The sequence below is a fragment of the Colossoma macropomum genome, unplaced genomic scaffold (assembly GCF_904425465.1).
Source record: "Colossoma macropomum unplaced genomic scaffold, Colossoma_macropomum, whole genome shotgun sequence".
NCBI lineage: Eukaryota > Metazoa > Chordata > Actinopteri > Characiformes > Serrasalmidae > Colossoma > Colossoma macropomum.
In genome coordinates, this window is record NW_023494798.1 from 2,500,762 (window position 1) to 2,520,039 (window position 19,278).

At 40.9% G+C, this 19,278-nt stretch overlaps 1 protein-coding gene across 1 annotated transcript in view; it reads right to left on the minus strand.

The window, feature by feature from the left end:
- The window catches only part of LOC118817894 (tyrosine-protein kinase CSK), a 70,048-nt gene extending 51,443 nt beyond the window's left edge, over positions 1-18,605 (minus strand). Inside the window, exon 1 of the mRNA XM_036584894.1 lies at positions 18,453-18,605. The gene's annotated coding sequence lies outside the window, so the exon portion shown is untranslated. The remainder of the gene's footprint in view (positions 1-18,452) is intronic.
- Between the last annotated feature and the right edge of the window lie 673 nt (positions 18,606-19,278).

Below are 19,278 nucleotides of genomic sequence, written 5' to 3' on the forward strand. Positions count from 1 at the left end.
CATTTTACAGTCCATTTACATTCCTTTATTTTTAGAATACATATCTTTTTACAGTCACTAAAAGCGTAATTTGTAGACGGCTAGGAAAGTCCACAGAAATCAATGTTCTACATCCATTTCAGACAATGTTACACATGCTAACTGTTTCCACCCACCCTTTAAACGCTGCTAATAAAAGAAATCTACATTCATGTGAATGGCATCATCATGTCTTAAGAAAAAGGAGCTAAGACAAGAAGAAGCAGCGCTTAGTCAAGCAGCTAAACTAGCAGCTCAAATGACTACCTACCTACTAACTGGACATGCTAAATTGCCCCTAGGTGTGAGTGAATGTACATGTCTGTCTGTCTGTCCTGTGATGGACTGGCAACCTGTCCAGAGTGTTTCCAGCTTTCCACCAAATGACAGCCGGGATTGGCTCCAGCTCCCCCTACGACCCAGAAGGATAAGCGGTTTAGAAGGTGTGTGTGTGTCAGATGTTTAAAAATATTCCCATCTATTTAATTAAACACCTTTATAAAGCTAAAAAGATTGTTTATTTGTAATCAGGAATCATGTTCTTTTGTGTATTTCGTAGAAAAAAAAGTGTGATGTTACTAAATACAGAGGCTCTAAATATTCAAATGCAAATTTTCTACATTCCAATGTCCAGTTTTTCACTGAAATCAATGAATATTCAAATTTCAAGTATTATTTTGAGAGTCTTATGTAAATGACATTATGTTGACAAAGGAGCAATTTGTGTATTTAGTTTATTTTTCTTTCCCATTCAAACAAGCTGACTTTTTTGCTGCACTATTCAGCTTCGGTCTGATCTCGACTCCAAGTTGCGAAAGCTCCCGTCCTTAAGGCCAGATGTATGTTAAATCACGTACGTCTACAGCACCTAAAGCTTTCCGCGAGGGGGAGCTATGAGCACTCAAATGGCTGTAGTGTGCATCACTGAAAGGGAGGAAACTGCCACTAATCCACTCACAAATGGACAGAACACTGACCACAATAATGATTAACAAACAATACGCTGTACAGCCTCTTCTTCGTGGGCCTACTTGCAGAAAACCTCAACTTGAGGACACGGCGAGAACATTCAAGCAGCAAAATTTCACCTCCAGATACTGTCATGCTTTTATACCTCAGGTTACAAAAAAGCAGGCCTACCAGAACACTTCCCACAACCCCCCCCCCTTTTTTTTTTTTACTAAATCCATTATATAATATGCACAAGGTCTATACATTAACTGAAAAGCAAAACTATTCCATTAAATACCAGAAGAAAGCACAATCAACAGAAAAGCACAGCGCGATGCCCACACACGTCCGGCCAAACGAAGACTCTCAGTGCAGCTGCTTTATGCTAGCTCCAAGGTTAATGTTGTAAAAAGAGCTGTTCAAAGCCCCCGGAGGCCTGCTGAGTCTTACAGAGATGCAAGGATTTTCTGCTTAATTCAGCCAGAGCAGAACCCCGACAGCACACAAATTCTTCATCATGCTCACAGACGAGCCTTACTGGTAGCTATCTAATTAGAAGTTCCACTAACGAGCACTAATATTACCATTAACCCTTAGAAGCCTGAATTATTACTGGTGCTAAAGCAATGCCAAAAAAATGGCACAGTTTTCTCCATTACTTCTCACTCATAGCCCAATAAAACAGCAAGCAAAGACACAGAGTCGAAAATGCGTATTCTAAACGTTCAATCCATACTACGCTTGTGTTTGTAAACAGAAGACGAGATTATTATATGAGCTTGATGTGGTACTGTCACGTTTTGAGGGAATGTGACAGTACCACGTTTTTAGTGGTGACAGGTCTGGACTGCAGGCAGGTCAGTTTAGCACCTGGACTCTTTTACTACGGAGCAATGCTGCTGTAATACATGCAGAATGTGGTTTGACATTGTCTTGCTGAAATAATCAAGGCCTTCACTGAAAAAGACGTCGTCTGGATGGCAGCATAAGTTGCCAAAACATGCATATCACTCAGCATTAATGGTGCCTTCACAGATGTGCACGTCACCCATACCATGTGCACTAATGCCCCCCTATACCATCATGAATACCGGCTTTTGAACTGTGCACTGATAACAAGCTGAGTGGTCTTTAGCCCTAGAGGACACAGTGTCCAGGATTTCCAAAAAAAAAAATTCAAATGTTGATTCGTCGGACCACAGGACACTTTTCCACTTCACCTCTGTCCATTTTAAATGAGCTCGGGCCCAAAGAAGGTGGCAGAGTTTCTGGATCCTGTTAATATTTGCTTACTTCTTTGCGTTTTAGAGTTTTACCTATGATTTGTGCATGCAGCGATGAACTGTTTTCACAGATTGTTAGTTTTCAGTGTTCCTGAGCCCATACAATGATTTCCACTACAGAATCATGTCTGTTTTTAACGCAGTGCTGTCTGAGGGCCGTTATTCCTGAGAAATGTTATTCTTGAATTGTTGCACTATTTGCTTGTGCAGTCTTTCACAGAGTGTTGACCCCCCTCCCCAAAGCTTTACTTCTGAAAGACTCGCCGAGATGCTCTTTTCAATGAACTAAAAAAAATGTAAAATGTACTATTTTCAATGAAATATTGGGTTTAAATGATTTGCATATCATTGCATTTTGTTTTTATTAACATTTTGCACAGCATCCCAATTTGGAAATGGGGTTGTAATTGAAAAATCTTTAAAGGCCAATGATAAAAACAGACTTAGCTAAATAATAGTACCAAAAACACGTTTAAAATATCTAAAAAAGCATTACAACAGAAAACGCATATAAATGGGTGTGTCCATCTAATCTGTTTCATACTGTAAGACAATTTAAAGTATGCCTTATCATGACAAAATTTGCCAACGAATCACTGCCGATTCACAGAGAAGGTAAATTTTAATCAGGGATATGATACAAGAGAGATGAGACCTTACATGTTTTTCCAGGTCCTGTAAGCAGTGCTTGGGTTGAAAGAGGTGGAAACCATGACGTCCCATCTGACTGTTTACTGCAAAGTGTCTATCAGCAGCTTTTGATGTGCTTTAGAAAACACAAGAGTCATTTGTGCCATACTAATGTAAATGGTTTCTGCGGTAACAAGAGCGTGTGTACATTCTTTAACGGCTTTTAATTGCTTTTGAGGGTTTCGGTGCAGCAGCCGCCATGCGGAGCAGGAGAGCCTATTTGGTTTGCGTTCTAATTTCCATTTTATTGATTCATGCCGTTTGATCCGCTTCTCTTCTGAGGCTGTTTGATGTTGGAGGAATAACACGAACCCGAACAGCCTTAATTCAACACAACAGGAACAAGACAAATCCCATTCAAAGGACGGTGGTCTCGGGTGAAAATGGCTCAAAGCAAACATGCTGACTGATCTTTCTCTAATAGTAGGACACTACAAGAGTGGATGCATTTGCAACAAGGCCTGGAGAAAAATGCTCTGTACAGGCATCTATTCCAGGCGCCTGTATTTGAATACAAAAATAACTGTGCATAGAAAGTCAGATAAACATACAGACCAATTCAGTGAGTTTTGCTAATATTTAAGATTTAAAGGACACTCTGGCCAAAATGAAAGAATGAAGAAAGGTGACCATCGCTACATCTGGTTTTAACATGCTTAGCTGCCTCCTACAGTGGTCACATTAGTCTTTAGAGTGAGATTTCCTGGAAAAGTCCCTTCTGATGACACATCTTGAAGGCAGGAGGAAATTTTGATTGGGCAGATTTTTGAGGGGCGGGCTGTTTTTAATTGTTTCCTCTTTTCATTAGCTGGTGAATGCAGGAAAAAAAAAAAAACAGCACGATCACTGCTAGGAAGCTGAATTTATGATTGCTGCTATATAACTAAAGCAAGTGTCTTCAAATCACCATTACCATGGAGAGAATGGCTTGAATGAAGGGCAAGCTAGCTCTCTAGATACGTTACGTTAGATACGTAATAAAGACAGAATCATAAAACAACTGTTTTTTTTACAACTTTGTTTGATGATTGGGGTAAGAGTTGCACTAATGCTGTGTTGCATTAATTAGCTTACAGCTCAGCGGCTAGACTAGCAGTCTGGATTGGCTGGGCACCACAGACATTCTCAACGGTTGTACAAGGATTTGGATACACTCACGAATGAAAACATGAAAACATTATACAATGGTGAATACTGTCAAAGCAAAGAAGCTGACAGATATAATACTGCACTACAGAATATTACAAAACACAATAAATAACATTGTGGCATGCGCCCACCGAACACCCAGCGGCGATGAACCTCGGCCAGGGCGGCAGGAAGAGAGCCGCGAGTGTGGAGGGGGCGGAGCGAAAAGCCCGAGCTCTTCAGAGTGGCGCGAGTGACGGCGAGAGGAGGAAGACGACGACGGTGCCGGTAACGAGAGGACCTGAGCCGAGAGGGAACGAGAGCTCGCTGCTCTGCCTCCTCGTCACCGCCCCCAGCCGGCGGCTCAGCCGCCCGGGTCGAAGGTGAGGTGTAGTGGCGCGGCCTCGCTGCGTAACAGGGGGCGGGGCCCAGGCGGCGGAGCTCGGGACTCGCTCCTTCCCCTGGTGCCTCTCGTTACCGGCACCGTCGTCGTCTTCCTCCTCCCGCCGTCACTCGCGCCACTCTGAAGAGCTCGGGCTTTTCGCTCCGCCCCCTCCACACTCGCGGCTCTCTTCCTGCCGCCCTGGCCGAGGTTCGTCGCCGCTGGGTGTTCGGGCGCATGCCACAAACATATTAAACTTACTCTGCAGTATAAGGATGCATTGGTACCAATACTGGTATCAGGAATTGGCCTAATAACGCATTTATTTACTCACACTCGTGAAAACACACTGATACCTACATCCGATACGACCTGATGTGGTGTACGCAGCCATGCTAATGAACAAACAACTCAAGCTGGCAGTGACGAGGCTCCCCTCGCATAGTAAAGTGCTCCTGATGCCGGGCCAGTCGGACACCAAGTCGTGGTCACTTTAAACATTAGCATACACTGAGGCACTGAGTTTTTAAACACACTCAGACACAATCACAACCACTTCCACTATACAGGCAGAAACATGCACGTAGGCTAACAAAACGGAGGCAAAAAAGTCAACATATGTGGTGCCAAAGACTGTATATGCCAACTGAATAGAACTGCGACGTATAACCTTTAATATAAACATTTTTTAAACTGTCTTTGTAAAATAGCCTGTAGTATAGTCCTACTCATGGACATCATGTACATCTAATTTTAGTTTCAGTGCAGCGTTATAAAAGTTGTTTGCTTAGTTATCTGTAGCTGGAGCTGTCTGTAGAGGCTGCATTTCCTGTAGCACGTCAATCAAGGAGCAGATTAGGAGTCGGGATCAAAACTATGAAACATACTTTACTTACAGTGGTACAAAAGTGCTTTTCTTATGTGGAACAAAACCTGCTCTTCTCCACTGCAACACTATTTGATCCAAGGTAATTAACGTATCACAGCTAGGTAGTATACATCTAGATAGCAAAACCTGAACGATTTAACTGTTAAGTTACAGTGCACTCATTTATACTTACAAGTACTTAAGTCTAAGCAAGCTACTCAGTATGGTATCGGCAAGTACTTAAAAATATGAAAAAAAAGGTCTTATTGCATAACTAGTGCAGAAAACGGCAAGACGTTGCCACCTACTGCCATCAATGCGTTGGTTGTGATCTTTAGGAACAGTTCAGGTAATAAGCACAACATTTTGGCCAACATTTTGGGGATTCATAGCAAAAACCTACATTTGACTGATTTTTAGCACTGTCAGCTTGTTAACTGTGAATAAAAATGTCAATACTCTAATTGTTTCTATTATTCTGGTCACAAATCCTCAGCTATGACCACAAAATCCACTGGACTGGCCCAAGTACCCAGTCCGAATATTTACATCTGTCTACTCCTGGATGGTAGTCTGAGTGCTCTGATGACCACTGTGACCTCAGACAAGGAAGCGCCCTTCACTTGATGCCGCTGGAGAGTTATCTAGAACTTATTAATTCAAATGAGACGTTTTGAAAAGGGGACCAAAATTTGAATGCCACACCCTGTCCTGAACATACTGCACCACTAACCTTAAAATACCTCACCCAAATAAGGTCGATGTAAGACAGACGGCACTATCTGCCCGGAGGGCCGCACAATGTATTATTTGATGTGTTATCATAACGTTGGGATAAGGCTGTAATATGCAAATGAAGCAACGACGAACCAACATTCTGGTTATTATTAGTACTAGTATTGTTATATTGCATTGAACAAACTTTCACAGGAGTTTCAGTGCATAAGGACATTAACGTGATTCACCAAATGTAAATCATGCTGATTTTTTTTGTTCTTCCTCTGTTTTGGTTTCTTGTACAGGTGCAGTGTGTATCACTGACTTCCACTTCCCATTTACACTCACACAGGCCTGTATTGTAATAAGGGTCCTATTCTCTCAGCTTTTGGAGGAGCAGCACAGGAAGAACAGAAATAAAGTCTGCCTGACCACAGAGCTTGGAGTGGGAACACTAAAATGCTATTAAAGTGCCCTAAAAGGGCAACACTCACATACTTCTCAAAATCAAGACACGGGTCACGTACATTTCCCATACAGTACTGTGCAAACATCAGAGAGTCAATCCAGCTTAGATTAAAATTCATCATGATACAGTTCATCTTAAGCACTGTGATTCTGCTATAACACACCGTGTATGTATGTATGTTCTTGGGCGATTGGTGAACAAAACACTCAAGTGGCAGTATGGTCGGCCAGGCGCTGACCAGATGGAGGCAGCCGTTGGATTTCTTGCCCCCAACGTCCACTCACAATACCCCCATTCTGCTGGATACACACATACGGACCGGCACACTGGCCATCGTGGGTTTGCACGCACAGACACACACATACAGAGCAGCTGCACACATAGAAAGAGCAGGAAGAAGGGGTTATGGCTTTCAGCCACTGTCATACTCACTGAGGACAGAACACTGTTGTCTCAATACAATCATCATATGCAGCTAGAGCGGACATTAGCGGATTCATGCTAACAGCCTAAGAGCTTTGTGTAAAGCCTTCAGTGCTAAAAAGTCCCAAGTTGCTACTGTACTTATAGAGCAGTTTAATAACCATGGGCTAAAAGTGCTGGGCAAAAAAAACCCCTGCAAAATGTTGGTGTAAATGTAATGAATATTATCATGTCGCTGTTGTCGGAAGAAAACCTCGTATCTCCAACTTGACAACTTTACAGGGAAGAAAAAAACCTGCTTCACTTTCAATGTAAGTCAACAGAACCAGAATTTTTTCCAAGTCATTTTGTGCTGTTTCTTTTGGTCCGTTTATCATGACATTTACATACAACGTAAAGGGCAACAGGCATTTTCAAATTACGTCTCTCGACACTAGCGATATACATTTACAACAGTGGACAAACATCATTTAATTATTGTCATTAAGTTAAAATGTGTACATTAGTGATGCACCAATACGGGAACGGTAGGCCAGTGGCCATATCTGATATTTTTTATGTACACATCTGGTGATACTGATGCTAATACATAAACATAAACTACAATGCAGACACAGGGAAAACATCCAGACTGGATTAGCATTATAGAGAAATGCAACATTTATTTATGTAGTGTTGTAAACAAGGCAAAACGAACGTATTATTGACCTAAGCTTGCCTCCACCATCCCAGCCTGGTAGCATGGTGTGTTTGGGGACACCTAGTGGGTGTAATTTGGGTAAAAATACAAAAAACAACCAATCAAATAAAAACAACATCTCCTAGCATTAAATAGAGCGTCATAATGGCTTGATTCAACACAACGAAGCCCCAATGGAAGATTTCTAATTTATCCCAGGGCTTGTGCCATACACTAAAAAGTTATAATTAATTAAAGTATAGCAATTAAAAGGGCTCATTTGCATACCGCAGCCTTCCATAGTATCTGAACTGCTTATACTGCAGTAACAAGTGGCAAACTGCATTCAGTCATACTGCTGAACCTCTGCCTGGTTATAAACGCTAGGCTGCTTTAGCAGCATCCACCAGCCCACAGGGTAAACTGTGGGACGAGAGATGCACAGTAATCTTAAACACGGTTAGAGGTCACGTGGTGAACCTCAGGTTTTGGTGCGTGGGAGGTCTCCCTCTGAAGAAAAGTTTCCCATCATGCGAAAGCAGAGGATGACAGATATAAACAGACATCTAGAGCCGACCCAGAATCTAAGCCCATTCATTTAAGACAGACAGCACTTACAATAAAGCCCTGGCTCCACAGACTCTTCATCCAAACTGTACGAGCAATGATATAGTCAAGCTGATCGAGCACCTAGGCATCAACACAGGAGGTGGATGGGATTTTTCATGTTTTAAACAAGCTGCGTAAATAAAGTTCCACAAAAACAACTGAAGACTTCTGACCTTGCTTACACAGCTGCACTCAAAAGGATCATTAATTATCACTGCACTGATACACCCAGTCAATAATTTGTGTTTACCAATCAGAACTGAGGTCTAAATGAGCTCACAACAGCTCATCCAACAATAAAGGATTCCTTATGCATCTTTTATATAAAGCTAGAAACAATGTTTTAAACCCCAACTGTAAATTTTGGTTTCTGTGACTGAACTGTAATCGACGATCTGATCTTTTTTCAGGCCAATTCACAGGTTTGTCAGTGTGAGCAATTAAGAAAAAAAGAAGCCAGCTTAGTAGCATGGTGTGTTTGGGGAGACCTAGTGGGTGTAATTTGGGTAAAAATACAAAAAACAACCAATCAAATAAAAACAACATTTCCTAGCATTAATTAGAGTGTCATAATGGCTTGATTCAACACAACGAAGCCCCAATGGAAGATTTCTAATTCATCCCAGGACTAAAAAGTAATAAATTAAAAAGGCTCATTTGCATACCGCATCATTTGTCTCACTTTGACATAACAAGCCAATGCCTTCTCTGTACATGACCTACAATGAAAGATGTTTAAAACGAAAGAAAGAAAAAAAAGAAAGAAAGACAGAGGGTGTATGGCTGCCTTTACGTTTTAAATTTCAGGGGATTTTGTCCTAAATCCTTGTTTCAGACTCTGCTCACTACTCTGAGCAACTTACATACAGTGGTATGCAAAGGGATAAATAAAGAAAAAAAAAGATTTTTGATTAACAAACACAAGCGAGACGCTCAAATCACGAATGAATTAATCTAGAACAGGGTTCCTTAACCTTAAGCCGCGGACCACCAGTGGGCTGTGAAGAGACGTGAAAATTTAAAGAGACGTGAAAATGTAAACATCGCAATAGTTCGCTCCATTTTGACGTTTGTGGACACTCCACCTGTTTTCGGGGCTGCATCAAACAGATGAACCGGTCTGCCAAAAACCCGCGGGTCTCGGTCCGCTTCCAAACAAGCCCTGTTCAATTCACTGCTGAATGGGGCGCATAGTATGAGCACATAGTATCAGCAACAGAGTGGCTTCATTCTTCTTTGTGCTGTATACTGGCAGCATAATCTGCCCGTTTTAGCGTCTGACCTTTTACAGACTCTCACTGCTCTCGTATCGTTCCTGCACAGCTGATAAAAAGCCTTAAAATAATAGCGAAGATCTGCGTTTCATTTCTGGCCGAGCGTCAGCGACCTGAGTAGTTAAACTCAAACTGATAAACCGATGACAAAGAAGAGATCAAGTAAGGTTTATTATCATTGTTGACTGTGACAACACTAATCCAGAAGCCCACTGAGCCCATTGAGTGGAGTGAGGTTTATTTCAAATGAGGCACTAAAACCCTCAAAACTAGAGACTCCAGACCAAACAGTGACTCCTGTAGGAGCCACAAGAGTGTTTCAGTGAAAATGTGATGGACTGCAGCTCAAAATCACAGTCTACATCTACATCTACCTTTTTTCTCCCTTTTCCATCTTTTTTGACATCACTGCATACATGTATATTTTTTTTAATGTTATGTTTTTAACGCAACTGTAAATTTTGGTTTCTGTGACTGAACTGTAATCGACGATCTGATCTTTTTCAGGCCGTAATTCACAGGTTTTCAGTGTGAGCAATTAAGAAAAAAAGAAACCTATACAAACAAAAAAAAACAATTTTATTTTTTTCCTGTAGGCCGCTTTGCTTTATAGTTATAAACAGGTGGGCTGTGGGGTGGAAAAGGTTGAGAACCCCTGGTCTAGAACAGATTTATTACAAAAAAATAAATAAATAAATAAAAATAAAAAAATAAAACTGACGCACAAAAAATAAACCTGACGCTGCTGAGAGTCACTAGGTTAAAAAAACAGGGGCATCATGTGACAGCAATGTTTGTGCCGAGCAACCAGTTATGAATAACTGGCATCTTGAACAAGCTTTATTTAGTTATCTGTAAACTGCAATAATTATAATAATAATAATAATAATAATAATAATAATGCAGCTGCACTGAAGCTTGATTTGGGTTGTGTGAAGTTGTCTCTTGTGCTGCCAGCTGTAAGTAAACGTCTTACAGTAAACTGTAACTTCAGTCTAGCAAATCTATGCTTGCACATATAGATGATCGTCTTGCACATTTATTCATATCTTGCATAATCTCGATATGTACATATCAGTATTCTATCTCCTGTGTACCCTGCATCTCGTTTATCTACCTCCGACTCACAAACTGCACACATGGAAACGTGTAAAACTGTAAATATCATAGCTTTTTATTTCTTAACTATATAACTGTGCATATATATACATAAATAATATATATACATATACACACACACATATTTATATACATACACACACACATACATACATATATACACACACGTGTGTGTGTGTGTATATATTTACATACATATATATACATATATATATATATATATACATACATACACACACACACACACACACATCTATGTATATAAATATATATATACACACACACACACACACACACATATATACGTATATATACATATACATATATAAATAAACACACACCACACACACAATTTTTTATTAGCTCAGTTTGTCATTCCTAGATATAAGTTGTGTCCAAAACCACTCGGCCAGGTCCAGTTCAGTTTTTTGGATGGCCACCTCATCGTGCCACCGAGCCGCTATTCACTGTTTTGCAGGAGAGGCGACTTTCCTCCAGTTTCCACTCCTCTGAGGAAGCTTGTAACGCTGCAGGTACATAAGACTTTGGGAAATAGCTGTTCTTGAGGTACGCTGACTAATTTAGAGTCGCTGCTGATATTGTGCAGTAACAGACGTGTATGGCTGCAAATTAATACCTGAAGTTAGTGTAAGATGCTCTGTGTCGTGACTCATTTTCCCCCACATCAAGCAGCTAAAGCTCTGTGAAAGTTTCACAGTGTAAAGTCAGCCGTGGGTGACTCAGAAGATTCAAAGTGTTGCCATCTTTTGTGACCACTTGTTTGTTACAGTTTTTACCTGTCACATCATTCGGACTGAGTGGTTGACCCTCTTCACCAGAGTTACATGACAAACGTGTGCAATTAGTGAAATAATATTCAAGTCACTAAGTGCGTTTATATTCTCTTAATAATCTGATAACTACAGAAAATCAGATTTTGTCAGTAATCCGATCAACATGTTTACATGCATTTAAGTAATCAGATTATGGGGAAACTCCGGGTCTACGTGAGTCAGACAGTACTCAGAATTCTGCTTTGCAACCAGCCAATAAACTCACAGAAGACAATGTGACGTAAACATTGTGTAAATCTCAAACTACAGGTGCAGCTTTTTTAAGCGCTGTGCCACTTTACCTGAAAATAGGAACATACATCTTCTAGAAGTTAAAGACATCAGGCATGTAGTTGGTTTCAGCATTGCTTCAGAAGTGTTTTGCTGCGTCGCGCGGCAACACAGCCTGCGTATTTCCGGTACAGCAGTCTGTTTCGCACATGCTCAGACTGAGAAATCCGAAAGAAATCAGAGTAAGAGATCACACGCACTGAGAAATCTGATTACTGAGCTAAATCCAGCCCTCTCTGTCGGATTTCTTAATCAGATTTCTAGACCTTACTCTGATCTAAGAAATTGGAACATTACCATTTCAACAATCAGACAGCAGCAGAATATCGATTATGACCGGATCACTGAGTGCATGTAAACGTTCTCACTGTCACTGGATATCGTGGCAGTGTCGTTAGATCACACAAACCTACTTAAATACTGCATTTTTCTGAAAATTTTAGCACACAATTTCTATTTATTGGCTGGAAAATATATGATTCGATCTGCACTACCTTTGTTATGATGTCACATTTTAGGTTTTAATTTTTTTTTCCACAAAATAAACAGCAACCGTGCATTAACATGTGAAGACCTGTGTTCTCTGTTGATGTGTTACCATATCTGTTAAACAGCAAAACAACGAAACATGTAAATGACCCAGCCACCCAAAATTTTGCATACGACTGCAAGCTACACATATTTAGTGTCCGATCTTATCCGCAAAGGCACAGCGTGTCTGTAGGTTTTCATTCCAAACAAGCAGAAGCACATGGAAACCTGCAGCCACACCAGCCCCTTGCAGATACAGCTGGACCTCAGTGATGTGAAAAGAGCAGAGTACGAGCCTTTCCTCTAGTGAAGGTCGTTTGGTGCTTCAGAATCTACTGCCTGACATTTGAGGAGGAGAAGTGATATCTGGCAAAAAGATACCAGCAGTCACCCTTTCCGAATCAATACTTGCACCTGCGTGACCACATATAGGATTAAATGTCATGCAGAGACACAAAGCATGTGATTTAAATACATCTGAAAGTCTTTTTTCAGCACTCCAATAAAAAGAAAAAGGAGTGGGTGAAGCTGACCACGGAGAGTATTGGATGATGTGGTAAGCGCAGTTTTAGCCATACAGTCCACTTACGTCTACTAAAAAAAGCCAAGTCTAGTTTCAGTGTATGGAACTTACGCATTTGTTTCACCCCTCAAATAACAAGCTATATGGAGCAAACGTGACAGGCTTTCCACAGTGCTGACTATTATATTGTCTGTACTGGTTTTTCACAACAAAAAAACAAAAAAGCACCCCTAAATTACTACAAGATACACGAAACCCCACATCTTTTTAAACTTCGGCTAAAGCAACGTCATTGGACAGATCAACATGCTCAACACAAACGGCCAATTCTGTTATGTCAGCTAACAGACATCTGAATTGGCCAGCACTGCACTGATAATGGAGGGGGGGGGGCAGTGAGGTCCAGCCTACCCACCAAGACAGTGTGAGGACAATTACGCTCTCTTGGACTCCTGGCCGCCCTTTAACTGGGCGCTTCAGACTGAATTACATCATAATAACATCAGTTTCCTTTCTGCTTTCTGTCTGCTTAACGTTTACAGTATTGTGTAATACTGCGTTCCCTTTGGTGTCATTTTAAGCAAAGCAGTACAAACTAAACCAAATGGCCTAATCAAAGGTAGGTTTGACGTTCTTTCAGTACAGCATAGCAGTACTTAGGTAACATGGGCTCATTCCCCTTATTAATGCCACCCTAAGGAGAAATACCATAAATACCATACCGCAATTAAATGGTGAAGATGTCAACAAAGTCATTCAGAGTGGTTTTACGTGAAATGCTCCGTTCTACAGAAACTGAATCAGAATTGTTCATAGCAGTGATGATAGGAACCAGATGTCTTTCATTTTCATTTTATTTAATGCCTTTCAGACCTACTTCACTTGAAGTCATAACATGAAATGATTATCAGTGTGTTGTCTAACGCTGAAGACATAGTTTCACAATAGTTTTACGAAGGTTTTGGCCAAAAACATATATTTTATATCATTTTTTATTCCAAAAAAATATTACTTTTTCAAATTTTACCACTGTTTTACCATCATCAGCATTATAAATAAAACAGAGAAGTGTAGCTTCACGGATCGTTTTGAATGGAAAATAAAACAGCTTTATTTACATTACATTGAGACACCCGGTTCCCATCACCACCACTGTAAAGAAATCAGTTGGTACGTTTCTCTACAATGAACCATGTCACATCAAACCACTCTGGATGGCTTTGTTTACATGGAATTATTCAGAATTTTAGAAAAAATGGTGAACTTCCTCTTTAAATATCATCTGACATGGTCATACATTCAGAAAACACTGTATTATTATATTTTATCATTATTGCCCAGCTTTAGCTTTGCTATAAAGAAGTCAGGGCTGTCACGATTACTTGATTAAATCTGACCACTGCAAGTTATGTTCTGCAAAGATTAGTGGGCAACTGCGTAAAAAACAGAGCCTTATGGACACCAAATTGTATGCATATATATATTTTAGTATGTGTATAGGTCTGTGCACACACACACATATGTATATATATATATATATATATACACACACACATATATATATATATATACATATATATATTTTTTTTTTGCAGTCTTTAGTAAAGTTGTTCTAATCTTTGAAAGGCATGTCATCTGTTATTGTTAAGTCATTTTTATTTATTTATTAACTCTGATCTCAATTAAATACAATAATTTATATGTTACTTGACTACTAACATATCCAACAGTGACAGCCCAAAAGGAAAGCCTACATGAGCTTCAGTTAAGAAGTGAAAAGCCCATGTGAAGCTTTGCAAATGACCACAGGGCTCAGACTTGAGCTCCCTCACGGGGCCTCCAGCCAGGACTTTGCCGCCTTGTCCACACGTCACTCAGGCAGCCTCCACAGCCTGGATACTGACAGCAAGCTCAGGCTTCTGTGGGGTGTGGAGGAGTCTGGAGCTATAAGTGGATCGCATTTGCATGACCAGGTGAAGAGTTTCTTAGATGACCTTTCGTCACTGTGGCATATTTTATAACTGCAGGAAGCAATTAAAAGAATGTTGCAAGAGAAGGTGACATCATGGCTGATCATTATCTAAACGCTTAACACACACAGCCTGGAACAGAAGTGAACAGAAGAAAAAGAAACGCGTCAGAATATAACAGAACTGGCTTCACAAAGGCTCAAAGCATCATGAAATGTCAGTTTTCACCCTGATTTGACTTCATTTTGGTACAATTCTGAATTATTTAAAAAAAAATACAGTGAATACACAAACGTGGTGAGACTATTTACAAAGAAGCACAACAGTAGAATATACATAATACATCTTTTTGGACTTTTATGCTTAAAAATAGCGTATAGAGTTTATTTCAGACAAAAAATAGTGCATAATTTATTGAATCTAATAAAAACTGGCCGACATTCCAAAATCAATGCAGTTAAATCACCACCTTCACATCATGATCAGCGCTGAAAGATTGTTTTTGGATTGAAATCGCAATTCGAAAGAAAGAGTGAAATTTTCAAACAAACAAGTGTCATTTTAACTACCATATTATCAACAATGCTGTCCTGAGTTTTAAGAGGGAAACTTTAATAACATGGAGCTTCTGAACTGCATGTAGATGAGTTAGACCAAACAAAAGCAACCCTGTGCCGTGTACATCACAACACAAATACAGCTAACTGGCAGTCTCAAGCAAAAAAGTGGACATTCTGGTTATTTGGGATGGGTCAAAAACACGCCATGTTTACAGACGATAAACACGATTTAAATCAGTCACAACATGGTCAGAAAACCACAATGAGATATTTGCTCAGCTCTAAACGTTCTTCACTGCAACCGGAATGGGTTCATCCACACTACGGCAACCCGGAGCAAACGGAAGTTAAGTGCCTGGGCAGCGGGACGCCATCGGTTGGCATCAAACTCACAAACTTGTTCAGAAAACATTCCTAATATATCTCCATAACAGCACAGTCTTCAGCACTGGTGTGCATACAGACCCATTCTTCTAGCAAGTCCTTCTTAAACTAGTCTCTAGATTCAACATTCAGACAACTGGATGAAAACCTCCAGGGCCCAAAATGCACTTCGTCTGTTATGGACACAATAAACAAGGGTGAAACAGAAGGTACATTTTCTAGGGGTGCACAATCAGAATCAGCAGACATTCACTCCTATTGTACAGGCCAAATTACTTCAGAACTACTGAGTATCCAAAGGTTCTGTGTCAGCTCAGTACTTATAGGGGCCCAATTCTGGCATTTTTTGTGTTCCTTGAGATTGTCGTTTAGCGCGTGTGGGGTTTATGTACCAATAGTAATAATTCATATTTACATAACCATTTTCTAGCCTTTCTTTATCCTGTATAATTAAACAGGTGGCATCTGTTACCGTGCCTTTAAAACTGATATGTAAATGACCTCTGTTCTGACTGGCTGTCCGGTACTGCGCCTCATTCAAACGCCAATCCAGGCTGAAATCCTTCTTACAGCATCAGCGTGAATAGTTGGAGCTTAACTGCCATAGGCTGAACAGGCGGCCGTTACGTGTGTTAGTTTTTGTGACATCACAAAAACAACTAGTTCAAAAAGTGTTGTTTTGCAGCTTAGTTCCCATACATATAAACTGGAATGTTTACATAAACAAACTTTCATGTAAACAATCCAGCAGTATTCAGCTGTCTATGATTTGAGCCTTTTAACAAGTCGGCCTCATCGTTGAGCCAATAAGCATGCTTGTTCTAAAACCTAGACTGCTGACTGGCTGTCTAAATATGTCTAGTATTGACATCAGCACTTCTTGATCAGTGTGTAATCTCTTGTGGTGACTAAATATATACACACTTCCAGCATCTCGCATTTATTTCTGCTTTAACACACACCCACTTCCGCTTCATAATTTAAAAATAAGTATCTTTTAGGAACTGATATTGGTGTAAAAAGATGTCGAATGATACTTAACCTAACTCCTAACATGCAATCGCAAAGTGTGAGCTTCGGCCTGAGAGTAAATCAGCACCGTTGAAACGTTAGCCAAAACAAAAAGGCGTCGGCCAATGAAGCCACAAAGAAACTGAAACTTGAATTACATAAAAGTTCATGATAGGTGTGCTCTAATGTTTACAGTACAGCCTTAAGATTAAAACAACAACATCCACACACCTTCACCTGATGTAAACTCTACATATTCCATCATGATGCTCACAAATCCATTACAGTACAAGAGTAAAACAGGGACAACTGACCTAAGCCATCTCTAGGCTTAGTCTACATGCACCAGGTGGGGCCTGGGGGCTTGGCATAAGGACACTCCAGCTCAGACACGACATACGGACCCTTCACATGTTGCTGTCTGGCTCCTCGGATTCCTCCGGGGATTCCGGCATGCCAAAAAAATCCGAATCCAACTCTTTCCACACACAGCCAACCCTACAGGCCTCTCGCTTCATTTCCCCAATGCCTCTCATGTAAAACACCACCTGATGGACCCTGACCATTTTTTTCGGCTGTCTGAGTGGGCAGGAGATTAAGGAAATGCAATCAAGCCGTATGTCATGACTGAAACAAAACAGGATTTTGATCTGGAGGAAGGTCAGCCTTGATGCACTGTGCACGATCACGAGCAAAACTGACCTCATGCATCCAAAAGGCACTGACACGAGATGGTTTAGCACAATGCAATGACTGAAACTGGATCATCTGAGCTCGTTTCAACACATTTTGAAGGACGTTTTGACCAATGCATTGGACAGCAGGCCTGTATCTAACGTCATGATGCATGCAAACAAGTGTTCAGAGCTCGTGAATAATGGTGAGGTGACCAAGATGAGAGACAGAGCTGCTGCGAATCCAGAATCCAGAATCCAGCCACGCCTCGCCTTGGTCTGTCCAAGCCTGCACACCCACCCACAGCACCACCCTCACCAGCAAGGCAAGTTCTATGATTGAACACCCTTTTCAGTTGTGCTGCTCAGGTCAAACCCAAACCTGAGGAAACACACGAAGCTGGTCAGCTTTTATACTCGAATTTTCCCGTTCCACCTTAAACTGTGCACAGAATGTAACGGCTGCACTATTTAAGGCGGAACGAGAAAATCCGAACAAAAAGCTGGAGAAATAGGAAGCTGACTTCAGCCTCATAGGAAACACTGCAAATCTGCACACATTTTTCATTTACCATTAAAAAAACAGGGTCGCTAGCTCCGTTTCTGCGTCCCGTCTGCGGTTAAAATCAAGAATGCATCGTTTTTTTTCGATACATAAAGATGTTCACACCTATTTTTATCTCTTCGAACGCTAAAATAAGTGAAAGCGTTATTTTAGTAACTGTCAAATATCCCTAACGGAAAGCGGGGGAAGCGGTTAGCTAACCTAGCAAGCTAATAAATCAGAAGACGGTGCTGCTTTCTGAGGAAAGTCTTCGTTCATGAATAAAATATTGCATTTTATTTGTGGCAAAAGTGTAAGGTGAGGGGAATAAGCACACACAGTGACGAAATTATGGACAAATCCTGCTTTTTAGGTCAGTATTTCGGATGCTGGAGCTACAGCAGGCTGGCAGGCTGGCTGACTGGCTGACTGACTGGCTGACTGGTGAAAACATACAGCGAGTAACGTTAGGTTAACGTTACGGGAAAAACAGACACGTAAACTCGGCTAATGCCACTCACCGTGGAATATGTCTTCGGGAAAAGCCGCTAATAGTGTTTGCGAACCCGGCTTCGTATACGAAGGCTCGGTCCAGTTAACATCCAGAGGTTGGAGAGCCCGAAAAGGCACTGACTGGCTCTGCCGCCCAGGCCCGCAGAAGAGGAAATGGTCTCCGTTCGGCTCAGGCTCCCAACGCGCATGCGCAAACCCTCAACATGCCATACCGCGGTGTCAGGGAGTGTTTCTTGTGCGCATGCGCAAACAATGCTACAACGTGGTGTCCGCGGTGTTCGGTGTTTTTTGAGTGTGTAAAGGCTCTGCCGCGGTGTTAGCATGGAAACTCACATTTTACTATTTTTATAAAAATATAAAAGAGTTTGATGTACTATATAGGCTCCAAATGACGCCCTCCAATCCATACAGCCCATACATGGGAACTAAGTTAAAAAAAACTGTTCACTATTTCTGTGATGTCCCAAAAACCAATGTATTTACATATCCACCGATTCTGCCTGTAGTGGTCTAGCCCCGCCTATTCACACTGAAGACATAAGGAGTGTTTAAATGAGGCAAAACAGGACAATCATTTGCAAGTATCGTCTTTAAGGCACATAAAAACATACTGTTTAGTCCTAAAGATAAAATGATGACAATAAAATGTTAGGAAAAACAATAAAATACATGAAACATGTAAGACATTGGTCCTTTAATGGCTTATTGAAACGTTCATTCAGAGGGTTTAATAGTGTTGTAGCACTGGCGTCGAGATGACGTCGTGTTTTTTATGTGTGGACTAACACCGAGAGTGCTATACCACAGTGTCAATGTTGTTTTTTTCCCCACGCT